Genomic DNA, 11347 nt, shown 5'->3' with positions numbered 1-11347 from the left:
AAGATGGGGAGAGGTCTGTCCATAATAAAGAGATACTCTGCTTTTTTGGCACCACACTCCAAAAAGAAAGTCCTGCAGGCTCCAATTTAGTCTTATCTTGATTATTGTCCAGTCATGTGGTCAAGTGCTGCAAAGAAAGTTAAACTAGTTAAGCTGCAGCTGGCCCAGAACACAGCAGCACATCTTGCTCTTCATTGTAATCCGAGGGCTAATATAAATACTATATATTTCAGTCTCTCTTAGCTAAGAGTTGAGGAAAGACTGACTGCATCACTTTTTCTTTTTATAAGAAACAATGTATTGAACATTTCAAATTGTTTGCATAGTCAACAGACACAGCTCTGACACACACTTACCCCACCAGCCATGCCACCAGGGGTCTTTCACAGTCCCCAAAACAGAACAAAGTCACAAAAGCGTACATTATTATATAGAGCCATTATTGTATGGAACTCCATTACATCTCATATTGCTCAAATGAACAGCAAACCTGGGTTAAAAACCCCAGATAAAGCAACACCTCACGGCACCACGCCTCTCCCCTATTTGACCTAGATATTTTGTGTGTATGTATTGATATGTAGGTTGTGTTTGACGTTCTTGTGTATTAATGTTCTTTATTATGTAATGTTTCATGTTTGTGTGGACCCCAGGAAGATTAGCTGCTGGTTTTGTAACAGCTAATGGGGTTCCTAATAAAACACTAAAAACAATGGCTCTCATAACTATTCTTGGAGTGATTCTGCAATCGCAGTGTGTACTGGCCTCCTGTGTTACAACTGCTGTGTGTATCATCTGACACCACCGTCATCCACACACACACACAACCCTGTCATTTCTCCAGGCTTGGCCGCCATACACGGCCATTGTGTCCCTGCTCTGCTGTTCCCGGTGCTGTATTGTATTATGGAGCAGTTCTATAGACTTGAATCATTCAGCTTGCCCTCACCTCAATCTTGAGCCTTGGCCATGACCCAAATGGTTCTCTGTCTGGACCAAGTCCAGCTCCAATACTTTAAAAAATGTATCCTTCCTTTTCATTGAGACAACTGATCCAACAACATTGGATGGGTGAAACCAAGGGTCTCACTATAGTACAGGTGTAGCGGATGCCAGCTTTTGACCTGCTCTGACAGGGGACAGCTAAAGGTAGTCCCTGAGTCTGGCGAGAGAGACTAACTAAATCTGTCATAAGATCTGCTCTCACTTGTCAGGTTGAGTCAGATCAGTGTGGACAGTGGAGGACAGGAGCAGGCCACTTTAGATTGCTGACATACAGCGCTGCTGGTGGAACAATGGTGTCAGAGCGGAGCGGAATTGAGTGGAGAGCCACCGTCTGCCGTGGAGGCAGCATGTCTCTTTCCCACACACACTAGGCAAGTTAGTTTCGCATGGCCCGGTGCCCCAGGTGGGCGGGGTTTGTTCATTTAAGGGCTCCAGAGGGGCGCAGCGGTCTAAGGCATTGCATCTCAGCGCTTGAGGCGTCACTACAGACACCCTGGCTCGAATCCAGGCTGTATCACAACCGGCCGCGATTGGGAGTCCCATAGGGCGGTGTACAATTGGCCCAGCGTCGTCCGGGTTTGGCCTGTGTAGGCAGTCATTGTAAATAAGAATTTGTTCTTAACTGATTTGCCTAGTTAAATAATTGGTCCTGAAGTATAATCTCCACCCACCTGGAGCAGCAAACCATGCAAAACAACATTTCCCACTGTCCAAATCTGTGCAAACAGACTGGCACACACATAGTAAGACTAATCTCTGCTGATGTAGTGGGTGGGAGGCATATGTATTTATTCAGAGCACTAAGGGCAGAGGCCCTCCATGTGGGGTGAATTCCACCTGACACCAGAATGGGAGTAGGTATTTTTATTTCTTTTTTACTAACATTTCTCCACTTAATTAATTGCATTCATAATTTGTTTTTGTATAATTGATTAGATACTTTATTCTAAGGTGAGTCAGCTAAGAGTCAGCTAATTCAGAAGTGTCAACCAAATGAACAACCACAATCTCAGAATTATTTATCACATTCATCAAAAAGAAATAACATACAAAAATATAGTACATCTAAATGTATGCAATGAATCATGACCAAAATACAGTACATCTAAATGTATGCAATGAATCATGACCAAAATACAGTACATCTAAATGTATGCAATGAATCATGACCAAAATACAGTACATCTAAATGTATGCAATGAATCATGACCAAAATACAGTACATCTAAATGTATGCAATGAATCATGACCAAAATACAGTACATCTAAATGTATGCAATGAATCATGACCAAAATACATTGTTGCTGTTTTTTTCTTCTTTCGTCACCTAAATAGTTGTGCTCTAGCAGAACCACCGTTAGACCACACTGGAGGTCTTTTCCACTGGACCACACGCGCCACACTGGAGGTTTTTTCCACTGGACCACACGCGCCACACTGGAGGTTTTTTCCACTGGACCACACGCGCCACACTGGAGGTTTTTTCCACTGGACCACACGCGCCACACTGGAGGTCTTTTCCACTGGACCACACGCGCCACACTGGAGGTCTTTTCCACTGGACCACACGCGCCACACTGGAGGTCTTTTCCACTGGACCACACGCGCCACACTGGAGGTCTTTTCCACTGGACCACACGCGCCACACTGGAGTTAGAAGTTGCCACTAACCACAGGTCTAGAATAACATTATTCAACACTAAACTTAACCATTAAGAGGATTTAAAAAAACCTAACCATGGACCACTGTTTAGGGGCAACTTCTAGCTACCTAGTCCAATGAACCACACTGGAAGTTTAACAGCAAGACTAGTCATGTTTCTCCATTGAAGCAAATGCCCTCTATATCCCTATCAGAGTATCAATTTCTTCTTTATGGTGCCTGAAAAGGAAAAACAACCATTGCTGTAATGAACGTATACACTCACCACCTGCTAACAACTACATTTACATTTCAACACCCAGAGCCTCTTTTCAACTCTAGCTCAGAGTATTATAATATACAACCCAGTCGACCTAAATAGTTCCCAAACCACACGTTGAACCTCCCAGTAACACTCGGTTTTTGTTGCAGTTAAACGTACCGCCACCATCCCTTCACCTGTGTGTGTGTGTGTGTGTGTGTGTTAGTCCTGGGTTGCTATTGCGCTATTTTGTACCGCCTACATCCTTTTAATTACTGGGCTCTGATTCTAATGGGATTTCAGTTCTATGCGAGTAGACCATGTTACTCTGACAGTGTGTGAGAATATTTGTGTTTAATTGACGAGGTTACTTCTGATAACATGGTCACAGTACAAAAATATGTATGCATTCTAGGTATGGGAGGCCCTTTCTGGCAAATCCAAAATTGGAAACCAGTCATTGAATCCTTTGTACAAGCCAAACCATCAGTTTAAATAAGCAAGCAGAATAATATTTACCATGTTGTTAATAATATCATGGTCAAACACAAACATGTCAATGAGGTATTTAAACTTCTAGCTCTGGTGTATGATGGAATAATGATGTCTGTGCTATTGATTCCAATGCTGAGGCGTGCGTGTGTGTCTGTGTGTTGTTCATTCCTTGTCTCCAGACCATCTCGTTTCCTCTTGATTCTCTTTGAGAGGCTCGGATGAGGAGTTGTGCTGGGGCAGCTGGGGCTGTTAGTGAAGTACCTCACCCTCAGAGGCTGTTGAGAGGAGATGGGAGGAGGGGGGGGGTAGAGCTGGGAGAAACAGCACTGAATAAACAGACTGACTTCATCCCAAATGCCTCCTTATTTAGTGCACTGCTTTAAGCACTGGTCAAAAGTAGTGCACTAAATAGGGAATAGGGTGCCATTTAAGACTCTTCCAGAGAAAAGCCAAAGAGAAGGGAGGTCGAGGGGGGCTCAGGGGTTCCTATAGCCTGAGGTAGTTCTGACACAGAACTGAACAGCAGGGGGGACAGGCTGACAAAGCCACACAGCAGCTGTATGTCTGTATGCCAGATCACCCTCCCACACAGGACCCAGGGACCCCCTGTGTTTGTGTGCTGAACTGTGTATCACATTACAGTCCATAAAAACAGGTTATACAACCAATTGAGAAACAAAGTAACTTGTGAAAGATACTAAGTGCCATAGCACACAGCATACCTGTGTAGCTGTAAGGCGTGTGGAGGGGTTGAAGGTGAATAGACCCTGTAGTCCTTCTAAAAGGTTGTCTCCTGCAGCACTGAAGATATGTTCCAGAGTACCAGAAAACTATTTAAACAACTACTCATCCCCGAGAGAGAGAGAGACAGAGACAGACAGACATGAAGGCATTATTTAAATCCAGATATTTTCAAGGCGTTGCTTAGTCTTAAATGAACCACACATGCAGACTCAGAAAAGACAGACACTCACGGGCCAGGAGTCTGCTGCTAGGAATGGTAACTGGAGAGAGACAGAGGCTGTTACACCACAGACATGTAGTGAACATGGGTGGAGTCTCAAATGGCAAACACATTCCCTACATATCGTACAACTTTTGACCAGAGTCCTATGTGCCCTGGTCAAAAGTAGTACACTATACAGGGAATAGCTTGCCATTTGGGATGCAGAATTATGTATATAGAAAGGTGTGTGTCTAACAACACAGTAGTCTGAACCTTGATGTTCAGTCTAGATTTCTTTTTAAATCACAGAGACAAGACAATTTCAGAACAAAGTTAAATTGAGCTGCTTAGTTTCTGTGCCATTCTACAGACAAACTTGTTTTGTCTCATCTCAATGTTTAAATTGGACTGAGCTTATGGAGTGTGTGTACCTGTAGAAGCTCCGCAAGGACCCAGCCCACGGCCCACATGTCGACGCCCACTCCATACATCCTGGCACCGAACAACTCTGGAGAACGACACCACCTGAGAGAGAGAGCAAACATTGTATCAAACACAGTGAGTGAAACATTAAATGCTATTTAAAAAATGTATATAAATAAATGGACAATAAAGACTTTGAAATGGAGTTTGAGAGTGACACCTACAGGTGACTACCTGGTGAGTGTAGACTGTAGGGCTGTCGAGAGTTTTAGTCAAACCAAAATCAGACAGCTTCAGCAGCCCATTCTCATCCAGCAGCAGGTTATTGGGCTTCAGATCGTACACACAGTGTTTACTATGGAGAAATATACAGTTGAAGTCGGAAGTTTACATACACCTCAGCCAAATATATTTAAACTCACTTTTTCACAATTCCTGACATTTAATCCAAGTAAAAATTCCCACCACTTTATTTTATGAATGTGAAATGTCAGAATAATAGTAGCGAGAATGATTTATTTCAGCTTTTATTTCTTTCATCACATTCCCAGTGGGTCAGAAGTTTATATACACTCAATTAGTATTTGGTAGCATTGACTTTAAATTGTTTAACTTGGGCAAAACGTTTCGGGTAGCCTTCCACAAGCTTCCCACAATAAGTTGGGTGAATTTTGTCCCGTTCCTCCTGACAGAGCTGGTGTAACCGAGTCAGGTTTGTAGGCCTCCTTGCTCGCACATGCTTTTTCAGTTCTGCTCACAAATGTTCTATAGGATTGAGGTCAGGGCTTTGTGATTGCCACTCCAATAGCTTGACTTTGTTGTCCTTAAGCCATTTTGCCACAACTTTGGAAGTATGCTTGGGGTCATTGTTCATTTGCGACCAAGCTTTAACTTCCTGACTGATGTCTTGAGATGTTGCTTCAATATATCCACATAATTTTCCTCCCTCATGATGCCATCTATTTTGTGAAGTGCACCAGTCCATCCTGCAGCAAAGCACCCCCACAACATGATGCTGCCACCCCCGTGATTCACGGTTGGGATGGTGTTCTTCAGCCTGCAAGCCTCCCCCTATTTCCTCCAAACATAAAGATTGTCATTATGGCCAAACAGTTCTATTTTGTTTCATCAGACCAGAGGACATTTCTCCAAAAAGTACAATCTTTGTCCCCATGTGCAGTTGCAAACCGTAGTCTGGCTTTTTTTAATGGCGGTTTTTGAGCAGTGGCTTCTTCTTTGCTGAGCGGCCTTTCGGTTATGTCGATATAGGACTCATTTTACTGTGGATATAAATACTTTTGTACCGGTTTCCTCCAGCATCTTCACAAGGTCCTTTGCTGCTGTTCTGGGATTGATTTGCACTTTCCACACCAAAGTACGTTCATCTCTAGGAGACAGAACGCGTCTCCTTCCTGAGCGGTATGACGGCTGTATGGTCCCATGGTGTTTATACTTGCGTACTATGGTTTGTACAGATGAACGTGGTACCTTCAGGCATTTGGAAATTGCTCCCAAGGATGAACCAGACTTGTGGAGGTCTACAATTCTTTTCTGAGGTGTTGGCTGATTTCTTTTGATTTTCCCATGATGTCAAGCAAAGAGGCACTGAGTTTGAAAGTAGGCCTTGAAATACATCCACAGGTACACCTCCAATTGACTCAAATTATGTACATTTGCCTATCAGAAGCTTCTAAAGCCATGACATCATTTTCTGGAATCTTCCAAGCTGTTTAAAGGCACAGTCAACTTAGTGTATGTAAACTTCTGACCCACTATAATTGTGATTCAGTGAATTATAAGTGAAATAAGCGGTCTAAACAATTGTTGGAAAATTGACTTGTGTCATGCACAAAGTAGATGTCCTAACCGATTTGTCAAAACTATAGTTTTTTAACAAGACATTTGTGGAGTGGTTGAAAAACGAGTTTAATGACTCCAACCTAAGTGTATGTGAACTTCAGACTTCAACTGTAATTGATTTATAACAAACATACATTTATTAATTTGCATAAAATACAATTACAAATCTAATTTCTGAAGTGGAGACGAGTCCATCACGCCTAACTTTACCTCACACAGGCACCTATGAGAAGGTGTGTATTGTATGACAGTGCTTTGAGGCCTGGGCTTCAACTTCCCTGTGGAGAACCCAGTGGTGGTGCATGTACTCCAGGCCCAGTAGAGTTGGCTGGAGTCAGCACCAGACTGGTATCTTTAATCATCACCTAGAACACAGGAGAGAGAGTTAGACCAGGGGTGTCAGCCAGTCTCTCAATAGTCTACCTTTTCTTAACTCCAAGGCTGAAGGTCCACAGACAACAAATTGCCTCTCAGGAAAGCACAAGAGAATTTCAGCACAACATCTCTATGTAGACACAAGCTATCAAATCCTCCTCATATTTCAGTCTTCTGTGTCTGTGAGCTATGAGCTATTTATCTGTCTGTCTATGATTGGATAATTGTCATTACATCATCCTGAGAGCTACGGAGAGGGTGGTATTGATTATTTAAGAGCAGCTATCACTCCTTAATTATGGCTCTAAGGGGGTCTGTTTTCCTACTCTCTAACTGAGTTTGATGTATTGGCAGTGAAACTGGGCACTCATCTGGAGCCATCCGGCAGACACAGACTCATAAATCCAGAGCAAACGGGAGAGACAGAGACAAGGAGAGAGAAATAGGGATGGGCAGAGAGAGCGAGGGACAGAGAGAGGCAGAGACGCAGACAGACAGATCCCCCAGGACCAGAGCTGGCCCTACAGAACCCCTAAGAGAGAGATAGAAGCAAACTAATACCATAGCTCTCAGGCTGCTCCCTCTCTCTGGTTCTCTCTGGGCATCAGCCAGTCTTTGATGTTCGGTATGACTGAACCCATATCTGTGCCTCAAGGAGAACATCACAGAGAGCTATCAGAATGAACAGATTACTAGTCTATAAAGTGACCCTCTCGCATATCCAACAGAACCTTCATACTTTGAATTAACCCATGAATCCCAAGCACTGGCTGGAGTATCCCTCTAGTGGCCAAGGTCACTTTTAGACTAAAGCCGTGAACATCAGCATTTACTGGGGCCAGTTTCCTGGACAGAGATTAATCCTAGTCTTGGAGTAAAAAGCCATTCGGTGGAGTTTCTCCATTGAGTAAGCTTTTTTTAGTCCAGGAGTAGGTTAAATCTGGGTCCGGGAAACTGGCCCATATGGACAAAACCTACAGCACAGTTTTACCTCCAGGTCTGTCTCCATGAAGTCAAACACCAAGCTGATGTTGAATTCATGCCCAAAAACATCAAGGAGCTGAGAAAGACACATGATGGACACACATTGATTTAAGTGTAGGGACATATATGATATTGTGCTTTCTTTGAGAACATGACATAGTTTCACAGTAAAGATGATGGTGAGCAAGATAATTAGTATAGTTCATAAAGGATGCTTTGGTTAGGAATAATATCCAAATGAGCTGTAAATTATCATTAATGCAACTGATGAAACTGATGCAAAGGTCAACCAGGAAAGCAGGAATAATACTTCTGACAGTTTCCATTTAAACAGTAGGAGTTTAGTTAGATTCTTACCCCGATAATGTTTGGGTGACTTAACTCCTACAGTAGTTTAATCTCTCGTAGGGCTGTTGTTGATGCCTGAGAGACACATGATCAACAAACATGAGACAAATATACAGAATCAAATTTCATGGGGTGGTTTCCCAGACAAAGATTAAGCCTTTTCAATGGAAATTCTCCACTGAGCTTGTTTTTTAGTCCAGGACTAGTCTTAATCTGTGACTGGGATACCACTCCCATACATAGTTTTAACCTAAACCATTCTGAGGCTCCTGTATTGGGATGCACAGACACTCACCATCTGTAGCCTCTGCTGTGTCCAACGTTGATCTGTCAGGAGAATCAGCACACACTATTAATAGTGTACAGCTAACATTATGATCACATCAAACCAACATAGTGTGGACATTAAATCAACAACAGTTTCATTAATGGCATGGTGTAACCATGGTTATAGCTTAGTTGCATATTTTGTTCAGAGTGTCTTAGTGTCCTGTTCTCCCCGCAAGGTTATACCAAAGATTGTTATAACAAACCCAAGATTGACAAGACTATCGTTTCCAATGGGAGCAAATTAATCATAGTGAGCAGAACAAGCAAGGAGGTGGGCAGAGCCAAGCACAACCTAGCTAGATCCTATTGGAGCATTCTAGCATGTATTTGCATATTTCCGTTAGGGAACGCCTACTCAGTGAAGTGTGTTCGCCCTTGCACTCCTCCCCAACAATGACATTTTTAGATAGATTAGTTTATTAGTCATATGCACAGGGTCGCAGATGTAATTGCAGGGTACAGTGAAATTCTTAAACTCTGAGCTCTAACAGTGCAGGTCCAAAAGAGAAGTGTATGAAACAATAATAATAATATATACATATTTACAACTGGGGGAAGGGGGAGGGGGGGGGTAGCTGCCCAATGGTGGCTATTCAGCAGTGTGATGATCTGGGGGTAGAAGTAGTTTTTGCCATGATGCTCCTATACTACCCGAGTCTGAGTGATGGACGTGGGAAGAACATGCTGTGTCTCGGGTAGTTGAGGTCTTTGATGATCTTCTTGGCCTTCCTGCAACACCTCGTGTTGTAGGTGTCCTGGAGGGCAGGCAGTGTGCACCCAATGATGGGTTCAGCTGATCGCGCCACCCTCTGTAGAGCCTTGCAGTCAGCGGTGGTGGAGTTGCCATACCAGGCTGTGATGCAGCCCGACAGTATGCTCTTGATGGTGCTCCTGTAGAACACGGAGGGCCTTCAGGGCCAGGCCGCTCTTGCACCTTCTTCACCACGGTGTCCATGTAGTTTGACCATTTCAGCTCCTCTGAGATGTGTACACTGAGGAACCGCCGTCTCTACTGATGAGGGTGTGCCCAGCCTGGTTCCTCCTTAAGTCCAAAATCAGCTCCTTTGTTTCACTGACGTTGAGGGAAAGGTTGTTTTTCCTGGCACCACACCGTCAGAGTGCCTACCTCTTGTTGTTGTTTGTAATCAGGCCTACTAGTGTCACGTCGTCAACAAACTTGATGTTGGAACTTTGTGAGGCTACGCAGCCGTGGGAATACAGGGACTTTGGCAAAAAATAGTCTACAAACTTTAGTCCACTCTGGTCATAACAGATTCTAGTTTTGGAAACAGAAAACTGTACTGCGATCAAATGTTTCAATGACAAAATTTGCTAAATGTCGGCCAAAATCCATCTCCTCCCACTGCCGCCACTGGGCTTCCTCTCATAACCATGGTGAGTAGAAATGCCAACCGGATGCTTCAGGTGCATACGTCCAGTGAAACATCTGGCTCAATGTTCTGTGGTTATACTTCCCAGGTTTTACCCATTCTGGGCAGGTGTTAGGCCTACACAAAAACCTTAAAGGAAAAACAGCTGCTCCTGGCAATTACTTTGAAACATTCCACACAGATTTTAGAGAGTGCTCTTACCTTCTTGATGGCAACTATCGTGTCGTTGGTATTGTCTTGTACACTGTGGCAAACTGGGAAGGCAGGAAGAACAACCATATTCGTTGGTAAGTAAAACAGAGAGAAACACTAGCACCAACTTTAAAAGTGACAAGCAGATACATGCAGCTAGCTAACTTGTCAACAAACCGAGCTAACCTTAGCGTTGCTAGATAATGAATTACTCTCATTTTGAAGGTGTTGCCTTTGCAGCAACCGGCTAGCCCATTCATTGTGCTAACTTGTAATCAAGCTTTTCTCTTCATCTATACAGCGCTAACCTTAACAAAGCGGCTCATACGAAAAACCCAATAATGGCAATATTATCATGTTTCTCATTACCTATCCCTCTCCCAGAGAATCGAGTCTTTCATATATTTTTTCTCTGGACTTTACGCCAAGCTCCATGATTTCAAACTGTAATTTATCCAACTTCCGGCTTTGTTAAAGGTCCGTACGTATTTCCGGGTGAAAGAATCTACGTGTTGAGAGTTATGATTTCTGAACAACAGCGCCATCTGTTGATTACTGTAAACCTGAAGAATCTTAAATCGGTGTGATTATAATCTAACCTTCAAAACAAAGAGCAACGACAGGTTGGTCGATATGTTATGTCCGTTTGTCAAATTGAGAAAAGCATGTACTTGTAATATGGCAAATTATTTGATGAATGTATATTTTGTAATGACTGTTTTATACAAAAATGGCTATGTTGAAGGCTACAATTGATGATCATAATTGTTTTCATACATCTATGTATGTTATACTGCTTTAGTCTATTCATTACATAAAACAGTTGGTGCCAGTCACAGCTATCAGGCTTTTTTATACTCACTCTTTCTAAATATTTGGCAGGGATCCTCGAGACATGTCTCTTTCAGAATGGAAACCTGTGTGATATATGCACCAGTGAACACACACACACACACACACACACACACACACACACACACACACACACACACACACACACACACACACACACACACACACACACACACACCCTTTCATGTTTATGTAGAGCTTTGTGAAATATCCTGCCTCTAGCTCCCCCTTATATGCATGC

At 43.1% G+C, this 11347-nt stretch overlaps 1 long non-coding RNA gene across 9 annotated transcripts; it reads right to left on the bottom strand.

The window, feature by feature from the left end:
• Positions 1–1854: 1854 nt before the first annotated feature.
• LOC106580397 (uncharacterized) lies at positions 1855–10736 on the bottom strand. 9 transcript variants are annotated; one of them, XR_001322886.2, is made up of 10 exons: positions 10624–10725; positions 10264–10316; positions 8637–8668; positions 8351–8416; positions 8001–8069; positions 6845–6999; positions 5009–5129; positions 4783–4876; positions 4380–4409; positions 1855–4247 (listed from the first exon to the last, which is right to left on the bottom strand). It is a non-coding gene; the product is annotated as an uncharacterized lncRNA (long non-coding RNA). The 9 variants fall into 9 exon arrangements; XR_001322880.2 differs by adding an exon at positions 7571–7658 and having other exon boundaries at positions 1855–4876; XR_001322881.2 differs by adding an exon at positions 7571–7652 and having other exon boundaries at positions 1855–4876.
• Positions 10737–11347: the final 611 nt, after the last annotated feature.

Source organism: Salmo salar, chromosome ssa20 (assembly GCF_905237065.1).
Source record: "Salmo salar chromosome ssa20, Ssal_v3.1, whole genome shotgun sequence".
Taxonomy (NCBI): Eukaryota; Metazoa; Chordata; class Actinopteri; order Salmoniformes; family Salmonidae; genus Salmo; species Salmo salar.
The sequence above is the reverse complement of the archived record's forward strand: the minus strand, read 5'-3'. Positions and strand labels throughout refer to the sequence as shown.